At 41.1% G+C, this 15,216-nt stretch overlaps 1 protein-coding gene across 2 annotated transcripts in view; it reads left to right on the forward strand.

Annotated features, from left to right (window-relative positions):
- The first annotated feature begins 348 nt into the window (after positions 1 to 348).
- LOC124552435 overlaps positions 349 to 15,216 on the forward strand; it is a 68,312-nt gene continuing 53,444 nt past the window's right edge. For both annotated transcript variants that reach the window (XM_047126707.1, XM_047126708.1), the window contains exon 1: positions 349 to 431. The gene's annotated coding sequence lies outside the window, so the exon portion shown is untranslated. The remainder of the gene's footprint in view (positions 432 to 15,216) is intronic.

Here is a 15,216-nt window from a genome sequence, read left to right on the forward strand (position 1 = left end):
TCCTAAATTTTGCCGCCCCTTGACCTCACGCTGGGACCAGATAAACTATCTAACAATCTTGTGCTCATAGGACAACTCCCCGTTTCAGTGCTGTTAAATGACAGAAGGTTCGTAACCAGATGTAAACAAACAATCCTTAATCTCGTACAGACCGGCGGGAACTTTTTGCTCCGCTGTAGTAAGGTGGACCGCGCAGACGAGAGCGGGAAAAACCTGCAGGCACGCGCAATTAAAAGTGCTCAGAGCCCAGGGTTCTCCGTGCACGCAGGACGGAAGTACAGCAGGCAGCTGGAAGGCGTGGCGTCTATTTGGGTTGTGCCGCTGTTTTGGGTAGCCGCCAATTCCACGAATAGCTGCGACGCGAAACGGAGCGAGGGCCAGTCTGCACCCAGCGGCACCAGCTCCCCACACCAGGTGACGCGCAGCAAGCGGTACGTTCCAAAACATTAAGGCACGACAGCCCGCAAGTTAAACCCAGGCCCTCCGAGCAAATCGGAGAAACTCGCCGCTTCATCCACTCTGGCAGGAATTACCGCGGCCGTTGCGCAGGCTCCGATACCGGGTCTATCAGTCTCGTTGTCTGTCGGTTTCCTACCGTTCTACTGAATAAGGATTTAGGAATTCCGAGGTTTTGTGGGCGATACGTTGTGTTGTTGTCGAGCCGAACGAACAAACTTCAACATAGAAGAAAATTAATGATATTTTTCGTGAAAGCTCGTGATTATTTTAACCCCGAAAAAATACAGTTCATTCATTTGTTTATTATTCCGAACACACACGTGCTTCCCTCTTTATTTAGCAAACCCACCTGCAGGAAAAATTATTTTGCTAGTTAATTTCACTGTGTATAGTGACATGAACAGACTCTTACGATTTATCTCTAATTTTTATCTTTCGATAGTACGAGGTGTTGAAAATTCCTGGCATATTAAAACTGTTTGCCTTATGCGAGGTCTGCAGGACAGCTTCTCGAAGTTTGGAAGGTAGTGGACGAGGTACTTGCGGAATTTAAGGTGTGAGGATGGGTCGTGAGTCGTGTTCAGGTAGCTCGGACAGAAGATCACGTGCCCACGAAAGCCAGGGGTCCCGAGTTCGGGTCTCGATCTGGCACACAGTTTTAATCTGCCAGGAAGTTTCGCATTCTCCTGCAGAATGAAAATTTCGTTCTGGAAATATCCCCCGAGCTGTGGCTAAGACACATCTCCGCAGTGTCCCGTCTTTCAGAAGTGCTAGTTCGGCAAGGCCTACAGTAGAGGTTCTGCAAAATTTGGAAGGTCGGGGACGAGGTTACTGGCGGAATCAGAGCTGTGAGGACTGGTTGTGAGTCGTGCTCGGGTAGCGCAGATGATAGAGCACTTGCCCACGTAAACTTAAAGTCTCGGTCCGGTACACAGTTTTAATCTGCCGGGAAGTTTCGTATCAGTGCACACTCCACTGCAGAGTGAAAATTTCATTCTTGATACAAGGTGTTGCTTGTAAGGAACACTCTCAATTTGAGGTACAGATCTACCCACACAGCCACTGCAACAAAAATTTGTATCCCAGCCTCCTTTCTCATTGTAATACACAAATATTTCACTGTTTCTCATGAAAAGATTTAAAACAATTTCGCTTCGAACAAAGCACAATACAACATAACATTTACCACATCTAATTGTTGACTATCCAAGCAGACAAAATCTGCACCTTCCTTTTGCCCCACATTCAAAGCAGTGGTATGCTTTGTCATATCTAATGTCTTGGACTGGTAAAGGAGATGTTCCTTTTCTCTTCTTCTTTTCAATTGGCTGTGCTGCTTCCAGTAATGGTCTACCAACCTCTCTTCTTCCCCTGCAATCAAATCATTGGCAGTATCTGCTTGGAACTGCTTCAGAGATGTTCTGTAAAGTTCTGTAAGCATACCAGCAAAGTCCACTACTCTAAAATGTTTGTTATACTATCTCACAATTCTGAGATATGGGACATCCATTTTCTCTTTCTCTGCAGAATCCTATCTTTCCACAGGGCTGATTGGTTCATTACCACAGAATAAGCTAGCTATCCATACAACCTTACTGTCTATTCATCTTACTGTTATAAGGTCAGAATTTCTCTCCTTCCTGTTGTCGTAACTACCTCAACCACACTTCTGTGGATTTTCCCCATCAAGTAATGGGCAGTTTTTCAATCTATTCTTTCATAGTGTTCCAACTGAACCAATGTTCAGTTTGAATGATAAAGTCTAGAGGACAAAAAAATTATCAAAATGTACCCTGCATTTTCCATCTTTTGGTATAGTCTTGCACAGAGTAATCATGTCTTGACCACCAATTCCAAAATACTTCTCCTCTTCCAACAGGTTGGTCAGCATTTCCTTACCAGTACAAGGAAGCAAGTGATAGATAATGCTAGATATCACAGGTACTACAAAAATTTTGAAACCGCATTTGTGGGACTTATTTTTTATACACTGACTGAGATTACCAGTGCTCGATCCTTAGTAAGGTACCTTCATTTAATCAATCAATTGTTCTGTTTCTTGATTTGGATTACAACAAGTAACAATCACTGGATTAAGAATAGGTCTTATTTTGAACATTCTATCATTACTATTGACAGCCTGTTCATTGTTGGCAAAATGAATGTATATGCAACACTATTAGAAGGTGTTTCAGATTCATAACATTGGAAAGCTTCTCGATGTATGTCAACTGTGACCAGTGATCAATATATGAAGTCATTGCGAGAATGCCCATGTAAATCAGTATTCCATAGAATATCTCCAGTCCATTTCTATTTTGATTTACAGATGATCATGATGTCTGCTGAACAGAATAGAGCTTTGTCTCGTTTTGTGTCCATTATTGCAGAGTTGAAGAATTTCTTGAAGCACTGCAATGATGTATTGCTAACACGGGCAAATGTAACAGGGGAAAAGTTTTGTTGAGTCTGAAGAAATGTCTTTTATATGCTTATACACAATGGATGAATTTTTATTTCCCTGGTTCTTAGTTTTGTCTCAATTTGATGTACTAAGCAAAAAAATATCGAACACTGCACAATTAATTTCTTCAAAATTCACACTGTCACTTTCTGATTCTATATCTGATTGTTCCATTGCCATACCAGAGAGAGTCCCTCTAGCCAGGATCATTGTCACTTTTATCTGCTAGGATTTCAAGCTCATGTGTCAGTCTCCTTCAGAATCACCATCAGACAGTATACTGCCATTTCCTTGTCCATTGAAGGAGTGTGCATCCATTTCCTCTTGTAAATCAGTGTGTGCCACAGTGACACAAAAAACTGATAAAAACTTATCTTAGATTGGCAGAGTTATGTACAAGCAATGTGCTTTTTATGACCAATTTTATATGCCCCTTACTGTTCTGACATAAGGTATTTATCATTACAGCTCACCTTTATAACTTCTACTATTGAATAAAAGCACAAATTACTTCAGAATATAAGATAAACACAGAAAAAATTACTTTTATTAGCATGTAGTATCACAGCTAAAGACTGTGACTCAGAAGCTTGTTGCTGATTGTCTTTGCAACTATGATTGCTAAGTATCTGCGGATCACACAGAGTAAATGTTACTTGTATGCGTCAGTGCCAAATGGGGAATCAGAGAGTGTATTCATTTCTCTAAATTATCTCTGATTTCAATATTGCATCAGAGCAACATCGCCAGATAAAGGGTTAATTTGTTTTCCAGTATAGGGTGCAAAAGTGAATGCCTCGGTTGTGCTTGTCGATTGAGGCTTCCCGAGATGTTTCAGTACAACTCAGCTGACATGTCGGGAGACAGAAAACTAGTGGCTGTACAGCAAAAATGAAGGTTGTACAAAGTGGGTGTCACTCACAAAACAAGCACTTCAACTTGGCTTGTTGTGCCACATTTGGTGGTAGAGAACCTGTGTAGTTCTTATGACTCTGGTGCAGAAGTACCGTGTACGCTTACACTTAAATAGGACAGTCTACCTTTATTTATTTTACCACAGGTTTTCTTCACTGGCTTGCTGTGAGTCCTTTGCATTGTCTACATTTATTCTGCAAAATCAGTATGTATGGCAGAGGGTACTTCCCACTGTATTGTATATTACAGTTTTGTCCTGTTCCATTTGCTTATGGTACACAGCAAGAATGATAGCACAAAATGCTTCTTTGTATGTGATAATTAGTCTAATTGTGTCCTCAAGGTCGCTATGGGAGTGATGCACAGAAAGCTGCAGCATGCTTATACATTCTTCACCTAATACTGGTTCTTGAAACTTGTGAGTGGCTTTCCACAGAATATTAGACATCTATCCTCAGGTATCTATCAGTTTAGAATTTTTCAGCTGTCCCATGTCTCTCTCATGGGTCAAACAAATCCATGACCATTAGTGCCACTCTTCTTCATATACATTCAATGTCCTATGTTAGTCCTTTCCAATATGGTCCCCACCACTTGACCAACATTCTAGATTAGGTTGCTCATGTGTCTTCTAAGCAATCTCCTTTCTAGACTGATTGTGTTTTCCCAGTAATGTACCAATGAATCTATAACAAAGTGTCTAGGATGCATTGCTGCAGGCACTGACTCTGTATCGGAGATAGATGTGGGTGCAGAAGAAGGCAGCTTGTAGCTACAAGAAACCATTTATTGTAGTTTATTTACATTCATCAATCTTTGATGCTGTTATAGTGATCCCTGGTGAGCAGGGAAAGTACACCAACATGGTGGCTCCCAGTGTGTTGACCCTTGAGCCCTGCTTTATCAGCTGTAGAGATCATTCCATTTCAGATTCTCACAAATCACTACAACCAGGCATTTGTATTTGTTGACTGGTAACAGATGTGACTTACTGATATTATATCATAGAATACCACATTTTTTAAAAATTTTGTTATGTGTACAATTTCACATTAATGAACATTTGAAACAAGTTGTCAATATTTGCACCACTTTGTGAGAAAAGTGGAAGGTGGGTTTTGAATGACCGAAGCTTTCAGAATCCATGTTCTTTAGTATGGGGAGGTCATTCTGTTCAAGATACCTCATTATGTTCGAGCTCAGAATATGTTCTCAGATTAACCAACAGGCAGATGTGAATTATAGCTTCTCTTTTTGTAGACAGGTGTGACCTGTGATTTCTTTCAACTGGACACAGTTTTTATGTTTGGTGTTGTATGAGATATTTTGATTAAAATGGGAACTAGGTCAGTTTCTGTGTAGAATGTGACAGGTTTCCCATTGGGCTCTGGAGCAGTGTTTAATTTTGGTGTTTTCATCTGACATTAATATCTACATCACTCAACCCTGTGGTGGTGTGAAAACTAAATGGGGGCAGTACTTTTACTTCTTTTTTTAAATGAACATTTGGAAACTAAGCTCACCCTTTCTGCTTCTGTTTTGATACCCTTAATTTCAATCCTCTATCTTGCATAATCATCTGAACACTAATTTTAGTTCATTGAGAGCCTTCACATATAACAAGAAGGGATTTGGTGAGAAGTATTTTAATAAAATTCTACAACAGTAATTGTTGAAGGCTTTACACAACTGCTTTTCTGTTAGTCAAGCTCATTTAATATTTGTTCATCTATCACCCTGTTCTTCTATCAAACCTGTTATGCAGCAGTTGCTGCATCTTTGGAAGTTTCTTTACAGAAACTGTATTCTGTAAGGATTTCTCCCACCACAAACTGATCTAGTAGGTACACATCTATCCAATACATGGTCAGCTTGTCATTTGCAGAGAGAGAGGGGCCCATCATCACGTTGACAGGTTCAGTCAGGAATTTGTGTTTTCAATGTACAGTCAGCATGCAGGACATGCACATAATGATAGCACTCAGCATTATTTAGAGACTTGCATTTTGATAAAGATTTAGTTTTTTTGTTGACATTTTTGTATTTTAAAGCATGACATATCCTGCAGTATTGTGAAGAGACAGATTTATTAAAACTACTTTATGTTTAGTTCAACAGTGTGAATTATTGGGCATGGTCTGAACATTTTCAGTCAGACTCTGCTGCTGCCACCAACTTATTAAAAGGACTCAATTTTACATCATTTCATTGAATGGACAGCTACATTGATATGCCTAGTAATGGATTAATTTGCATGAAAGAATTGTGAAATCCAAATTGAGTGCATGTTGACCTTTTGGGAGTTATTTGAGAATAAGCTCAAATAGTGAAATTAAACTTTTTTATTTCATATCCTCCAGCAACATAGCATACTGTTTTGTTCTGTTATTTCAATTATTATTGTGCTCATTGAGATACAAAGGCATTTCTTGATGCAAATACAATTAATGGGTGTGAACATGACTACCAGTGAGTCATTTGAGGCCTAAATTCAATGGATTCTCACAGAATTCCTTCAAGCTTGCACTGGTGTAGGTTCTCAGTACATCAATACTAACTGCAAGATAAGTGTCTGCTGTATGATGAGGCAGCAGATTTTTCTGACAATATAACAAGTGTGAAGAGGTTACTTATTATGGTATTTTAAAAACTTCTTTTTTAAGTGCAGTTACTTCTGTCAAAAGAATGGTTGACAGTTGAGGTGCCAAAGGAATAAGTAGGCTAAGTTAGCAAAAACGTCACATTTTAACATATAAGTGCCTACAGGATTACATCTCCTGGTAATTGGTCTCTGATGTACCTTCACTCATGAAGCACATGATTTCAGGGAGCCTGCATCCATACAGTTCACAGGCCCACTTATAGAGGACACCTGTGTCAGTCCCCTGGTATGCTCTGGTGAAGTTCCAGAGAAACAGCATCGTTTAAGCAATTGCAAACCAATGCTCTGCCTATTCTTTACGCTATATTAAAGTTTTCCCATCAATGTTTCCAGTGCTACATACAAACTGTATCTGGTGTGTTGCTCTAAAAAGTACTATTTCCATAAACCAACCAAAGGAAAATCCAGGATGGAATGTAAGAATATTATGAAAAAGAAAGTTGCTACTCACTCACACTAACATCCTTAATGGCATGGCCTTATTGCTATTGAACACTACCAACAACCTTCTTCCTAGTCACCATGACAAACTATATCCTCACCCACAATTACTTCTCTTTTGAAGGTATTACCTACAAATAAATCCAGGCTGTGGCTATGGGCACCTGCATGGCACCACCTTATGCTAGCCTTTTCAGGGGTCACCTCGAGGAATCCTTTCTAAAGACCCAGAATCCTAAACCCCTCACCTGGTTCGGATTCATTCATGACAACTTTGCAATCTGGATCAAGGGTGAGGACACCCTATCCACATTCCTCCAGAACCTCAACAACTTCTCCCCCAAACTCGGGACCTTTGCCTTTAGCGGGCAAGTGCTCTACCAACTAAGCTACCTAAGCACAACTCATGACCCAGCCTCACAATCTTACTTCTGCCAGTACCTCATCTCCTACCTTCCAAACTTCACAGAAGTTCTTCTGTGTAACTTGCAGGACTAGCACTGCTGAAAGAAAGGATATTGCAAAGACATGGCTTAGCCACAGCCTGGGGGATGTTTCCAGGATGAAATTTTCACTCCGCAGCAGAGTGTGCACTGATTTTGAAACTTCCTGGCAGATTAAAACTGTGTGCCAGACCAAGACTTGAACTCGGGACCTTTGCCTTTCACAGGCAAGTGATCTACCAACTGAATTACCCAAGCGCAATTGATGGCCCATCCTCACAATCTTACTTCTGCCAGTAACTCGTCTCCTACCTTCCAAACTTTACAGAAGTTCTCATGTGAAACTTGCAGTACTAGCACTACTGGAAGAAAGGATATTGTGGAGACATGGCTTAGCCACAGTCTGGGGGATGTTTTCGGAATGAAATTTTCACTCTGCAGTGGAGTGTGCGCTGATTTTGAAACTTCCTGGCAGATTAAAACTGTGTGCTAGACCAAGACTCAAACTCAGGACCTTTGCCTTTCACAGGCATGTGCTCTACCAACACCAGCTTTTCTGAAATGCGCAAGTGGGAACTTTCTTTGCAACATATCCTACATTCCCATAACCCTCCTGGCCTCAACCTCCATCAGTCGTTGTCCTCACCCACCTAACCCCTTCCCTGCTCCCATTGCAGCACTTTGCAGCCCTCATTCCACTATCGCACCCAGTGTTTTTACTTCTTTCCTTTCCGCTACCCCCGTCCCTCCCCACCTCTCCCCTGGCTCTGAGCACTATGGGACTTAACCACCTCTCCCCTGCCCACTGTCTAACCCCCGACTGCACACAGCTGCCCCACCCTTTCTCCACCTCGTTCCTGCATGCCCCCTCAGTGGCACTTTAATGCCTGTCACCCCTATCCTACTATCCCTCTCCCTTCCCACTCCAGCCTCCTCCTTATCCCCACCCAGTAGCCATTCCCATCATGCACTGGTGCTGCTGCTTGCAGTGTGGCTTCAGTTGCCTGAGACTTCAGTCATGTGTGTGTGAGTTGAGCGCGAGCCAGCATGCGGTTTTTTTTTTGTGTGTTTGTGTGTGTGTGTGTGTGTGTGTGTGTGTGTGTGTGTGTGTGTGTGTGCGCGCGCGCGTGTGCGCTCGTGCACACTCACGTATGTCTGTGTGTTTTTGTGCGTCTGTTGTCTGTTTTTGACAAAGGCCTTTCTGGCCGAAAGCTTTATTTGTGACAGTCTTTTCATTGTGCCTATCTGCGACTCAGCATCTCGGCTATATGGTGAATAGCAACTTCCCTTTTCATAATACTGTTATGTTCCATAAATCACGTTTGTTCTTGCCATAACAAACTTGGGTGACAGAGTAGAGTCTAAAAGTAATGAACTGTCTGTCAAGGTAGAAAATACAAAAGAAGAACTAAAATTAGAGATAACAGAACACATCACACAGGAAATAGAAGCTAAATTAAGTAACATTGAAAGTACTTTGACCCAGTTGTCTAGGAGTTGAATGATTAGATCAATAACCAATGCAATTTAGTCATGAGGAAGTTAAAGAGCAATTCAAAACATTAGATGGTAAAATTAACAAAGTAGGTCAATTTGCCATTTATGTAGTTTAGTCAGGTTAAAGAACAAATTTCAGGGGTGAATGAGCATGTAAGTGTTTTAGAACAATGCAAAGAAGTTAGAGAAATAGTTAACACACCTGAAACACTGTCTAATTTGGAGGGATGATTAAATGAATTTTTAATTCTACCATACAAAAGTTAGTAGAATAGCTTAATACTAACATTATTTCTAAGCAATGTGCTGAAAAACACAGAATGTTGCTTAAAGTACGTTAAACTTTGTCCTGTTAAACAAGCAAATATCAATACTGTAATACATTGTTTGCATGACTATATCCCCTGGCAATACATTACCAATGAATATTGAAACTATTTCAGCAACACAAGACCTTCTAGCAGAAGCACAGATAAAAGTACAGGAAAAGCCATATTTTCTCTTGTGTACAGTGTAATAGAGTAATTCAATAGGTAGCCTTTGTGTTACAAAGCCTCCTTTTATATTAATTAATGTGTTTTCATTTTCTTAGTTCATGGGACTCATTTAAGGTTAAATGAACTTAACTGATAATTGTTATTATAACGGAACTTGAACTGCGTATTTCATGTCAATGGTTTCAGGCCATTAGACATATAAAAGTTAAAATATCATTTTGAGGATGACTACAGAGAATGTCCAAAAGTCATTAATATATTTAAAAAAATTGACAAATAGAAATATCCGACATGTAAAAAGACACCCTATTTGTTGATGTCTAAGAAAGAGGTCGAGACAAATTCTTGGCCGAGTGCAAATAAATGGTGCCTGGGGGATAACATTTAACTAAGAATTATACAATCTATTTAATGGACCAGACACTGTCAGTTACATTAACATTAAAAGGCTGAAATGGGCAGACATGTACTGAGATCTAATGACAGAATGATTAGGAAGATATTCAATGCAGTGTCTGAAGGAATGAGGAGGATTGGAAAACCAAAGCTAAGGTGGGAGGAAGGTTTCATGGAGGACTTAAGGAAAATTGCAATCCAGAATTGGAGGAGTTCAGCACTAAGAAGGAAAGAGTGAAATAATCTTCCACAAAAGGCCAAAGCTCACAAAGTTTTATGTCGTCTCCTTTTCTCTGTAGGTTTCCACCAAGGGAGCAAGAAGAGGATGTTGTTTGGTGGCTGGTATCCTCTTTGTATAACATAAACTGTATACATATATTAACTGGGTTCTTCATTCATTAGGATGGAAAATTACTTAACTCTGGATAGTCATTCCATTCTAGTCCATGTTAGCCTCACTGCTGGTGAAGTACAAAGTCCGCTATGTACATTATTCTGGTTGCTATGTGCTGTCTGTCTCTGAGCTAGTGGCAGAGCTAACTGCTGCTGTGGCTCCCACTGGGCTGTGACTGACAGCAGACTGGAACTCACTCAGTGCGACAGACTGGCAGACTGTTTGGCCCTCCAGTCCGCAGTGGCGATCTAAATACTGATGGCCGAGAGGGCGTCGGAGGCGCATTACCTGCGAGTCTGTTGTCGGCTTCCACCGATCATCTTGCAATCTCTGTGCCGGTGCCAGCTTATGCCAGCGCATTCCTGTCTCCCCCCTCCCCCCCCCCCCCCCCTCAAAATGACGCACTGTTGTCGTGTAGTGAGACTGCGAATGACCACAGGGAGGGAGGTGGGATGCTGATGTAGCAGTGGGCTGGGAGCTGTGACTGTGGGGGTAAGCATACCCCACCATCTGGCTTGTGAGGCAACACAAACATCCTCCATAAAAATGCTGCCAGGACACACATCTGGGCCCGAGGATGTGTGCCGAGGCAATTACGGCAACAGCAATAACAGTGGCAGGTCCAGGTCCACGGGGTCGGCGAGCAGGGATGGCAGGGGGAGGGCACATCATCCATCTGCTCCTCCTGGGATGCCCCGGTGGCACCAGTGGGCAGCTGCAAAAGCCGCACGGCCCCATGAGACCATGAGTCTGGGGGAAGAGAAGCAGCACAATCACGGGGCAAATGACATGCACGGATTTGGTTCTGGTGCCAGCACTGCAAACTGTCAGGACCTGCAATCGAACATGTGTAAGAGCCAATGGATTCCTGGTTCACACCTCTTTCCCAGTGCTCACGGTTGCCACAAAACCTAAAAAGAACGAGATTGCATGACCGTGGGTGAAACGGAGCACTTTTGCACTTTTTAGGTGACGAATGACATTGCATTCACAAAACTGTTCAGAATCATATGAAGTGAACTGTGGTCCATTGTCTGACTCAAGTACTTCTGGCAAAATATTGAGGACAATGCTCGAATGGTGCTACATGATGTGGCAGAGTTCATAGGCACAGCATATGGAAACTTGCTAAAAGAGTCTACCACCATGAGCCGACAAGTGTTCCAAAATGGTCCTGCAGAGTCTATGTGCACTTATTGCCATTGTGATTGAGTCTTAGGCCAAGCTGAGAACTTTTGTGGCAGAGCAGACCGGTTTTCTGCTAGAAGGTCTTGTGTTGCTGAAATAGTTCCAATATTCATTGGTAATGTGCTGTCGTCTGTTCAACGTGGGCATCTGTGCCCTGCCAAGTACAGTGGCGGTGCACTCACGATTGTCCACTGTCATTTTGAACTAGAATCACACTCTGTTTAACTGAAAGGCTATGCCGATGAGCAAAGTATCAGTGCACAAGTGAGTTCTGTATACTGTTCAATAAATGAGGCCAAGACATGCGAATATAGTGAAACAAAATCTTGAGATCTGGATCTGCTTCCGTAGCCTGTGCAATTTTTCTGTAGTGCAAGGAAAATGATTCCAGCAATTCAGAGTCCTGCACATCAATTTGGCAAAAAAATGTGCCAGATGTATCAACATCAGAATCTGGACCAACTGAAAGGCGAGATAGGGCATCTGCATTGCTGTAGGTTGGCACACAATTTCATACTGATACTGCAAAAGCAGTAAAGCCCAGCATTGCAATTTTTGAGCAGTGCGTGTAGGAACCAGCTTTGACAGATGAAACAAGGTCTGCAAAGGCTTGTGATCTGCCACTAAACAGAACTTGTGACCATACAAATAGTGATGGAGTTTTGTCACTCTATACACAATAGCAAGAACTTTTTTTTCAATTTGAGAATAACTGCACTGAGTTTGAGTTAATAAGTTTGTGGCAAAAGCAATAGGTCTGTCTTGTGCACCAATGAAAGCACAACACAGATTCCATAGGAAGAAGAGTCGACTTACAAACCTACTGGCTTCGCAGGGTCAAAATGCACTAAACATCTGTCACTAAGCAAAGCATTTTTGAGTTTCTGAAATGCTTCTCGGTAGTGTCTAGTCAACACAAAGGTACATCTTTACAATGCAAGTGATGCAATGGAGCCAGGATCTGTGTGGTATTCGGTATGAACCAAATGTAGTATGTCATCTTGCCTAGTACTGACCGCACACAAATGAGATTGGAGGGGGTGCACTTGCTGACTGTTTATCACATGACCTAAGTACTGTAGTTCAGTTTGAAAAAAGTCACACTTTTCGAGACAACACTCGGCTCCTGCTTCTGACAACATTTGAAAAAGAGGACACAAAATGGCAATGTTTTCCTCTGGTGTATGGCCTGAGACAACAATATCGTCAGGATAGTTTGAACAAAATGGCACTTTTGCAGTCAACTGTTCCAAGTAACGTAGAAAATGGTGGGTGCGGAAGCATTGCGAAGGGCAAATGCAAATACTTGAACAGGTCTAAGTATGTATTTACAACAAACACTTTCTGTGATTCTTCATCCAATGGAATTTGCAAATAGGCATCACGTAAATCTATCTTAGAAAAGTAACGTCCTGCACCAAGCCTGTCCATGAGTTCCTCAGGGCGAAGTAATGGGTAAGTGTTTACTACTGTCTGTGGGTTGGCTGTAGACTTGAAGTCAACACAAATGAAGATGCGACAAGAAGGCATAGGCAACAAAATGAGTGGCCTCACCCATTGATTAGCTGTAATGGGAGCAATTACACAACTATCTTGCAATTCTTTCAATCATGACTACTTTGTCTCTTAAAGCAGTTTAAATGGGCTGGGCCTGAAAAAACTTAGGCTGTGCAATATCTTTCGATGTAACATGCACTACAAAGTTATTAGTTTTTCCTGTTCTCTCTGAAAATAGTTCAGGAAATTCTTTAACCAAGCAAAAATGTTCTCACTGTCTGTTGATTTCAACACAGTGAAATTTACTGTCCTAGTGTGAGATCTGTGAGTGGCAGGCAAATTGCACTGTCCAAGTACTGGAATTTCCTGTCCATTGTAAGCAGCAAGGTGCTTGCTAGATTTAGAAAGGCATGGTGAGCCTTACTGTTCATATGTGGCATGATTAAGCAAGGTTACTGAGGCACCCGTGTCCAACTGAAAGTTCACACGACAGTCAGCAATGTGTAAGGAGACAAATAGTTTGTTTGAACGTTGTTGTACAGCCCTCGAGCAAGGATGAGGCACAACCTGTATCTTACTGTTGTCAGAACCCATTGTAGGTTTGGAAAACACGGCATTCACTGCATGTGCATGAGCCTGTTTCTTCTGAGATCAGGCAATATTGACGTTTTTGTGCCATTGCAAACAAATTGCTTGGACATGATCTTGTTTTCCAAACGTGTAACACATTGCGTTAGTGATGGGCAATCCTGTCGTTTATGGTGAGCAAAACATCTAGGGCAAGATTTCATTAAGTTCACAAATCTGTTCACCTGTCTATGTGGCTGTCCTGAGTTAATGCGGTGATTACTTTGCAATAACTGAGTTCACTGGGAGACACAGTTGGGAATAGTTTTTGTATTAACCTGAACACTGGGGACCCTGGAATCAAAAGAAAGTATTGTAGCTCTACAGTATCTTGAACTTGATGAACTGCACAGTGAGCTTGGAACTGTGTCAGGCATGTGTAAAATAGTGAAGGCAAGATCAAAAGTACAAGATTCAGTACAAGTCCATGGATAACACACAAGATATCCCATTTAATTGACAAAAAGAGAAAACAAACATGTGCCATATGAAACAGGAATAAGAGAGGGAATGCAGATATCTAAAAATGATACTAATAGAAAAGTGCAAAATGGCAAAGCAGGAATAACAAGATGAGAATTGCAAGTATGTAGAAGCATGCATGAATTGATGGAAAGTATACAAAAATTACATGAAAATTAAAGAGATATTTTGAGAAAAGAGAAGCAGCTGTATGAATATCAAAGTTCAGGTGGCAATGACAGAAGACTGAAAGTTTTCAGTTGCAAAAAGCGCCTGCAATAGATGACAGTCCCTTATTATTAATTAGATTCTTGAGACAATGAAACTATTCTACTTGGTGTACAAAGTACATGAAACAGGTGAAATTCCAATTCCAAAGATGGTAAGTGCTGACAAATGTTGCTATCACTGAACCATCAGTTTAATAAGTCATGATTGCAAAATACTGTCACAAATTATTTACAGAAGAACGGAAAAACTGGTAGGAGCCAACCTTGGAGGAGATCAGTTTTGATTCCAGAGAAACATAGGAACATTTGAGGATGGGTGATGACATTGTAATTCTGTCAGAGACAGTAGAGGACCTGGAAGAGAAGTTGAATGAAATGGACAGCATCTTGAAAGGAGGATATAAATTGAACATCAAGCAAAGTAAAACAAGGATAATAGAATGTATTCAAATTAAATCAGGTGATGCTGAGGGAATTAGATTAGGAAACAAGACACGTAAAGTAGTACATGAGTTTTGCTATTTTGGCAGCAAAATAACTGATGACGATTGAAGTCAAGGGGATTTAAAATGTAGACAGGCAATTGAAAGAAAAGCATTTCCGAAGAAGAAAACATTCTTAACTTTGAATACAGATTTAAGTCTTGAAGTCTTTTTGAAATTATTTGTATGAAGTGTATCAACATATGGAATTGAAACATAGATGTTAAGCAGTTTAGATGAGAAGAGAACAAAAGCTTTTGAAATTTTGGTGCTGCAGAAGAATGCTGAAGATTAGATGGGCAGATCACATAAATGATAAGGAGGTACTGAATAGACCTAGGGGGAGAAAAGAAATTTGTGGCACAATTTGACTAGAAGAAGGGATTGGTGTATAAGACACATTCTAAGACATCAAGAAATCATGCATTTCGTACCGGAGGGAAGTGTGGGGGGTAATATTTGTAGGGAGAGACGAAGAGATGAATACAGTAAGCAGATTCAGAAGGATATAAGTTGGAGTAGTTGTCGAGAGATGAAGAGGCTTGCACAGGATAGAGTAGCA

The sequence above is a fragment of the Schistocerca americana genome, chromosome 10, assembly GCF_021461395.2.
Source record: "Schistocerca americana isolate TAMUIC-IGC-003095 chromosome 10, iqSchAmer2.1, whole genome shotgun sequence".
Taxonomy (NCBI): Eukaryota; Metazoa; Arthropoda; class Insecta; order Orthoptera; family Acrididae; genus Schistocerca; species Schistocerca americana.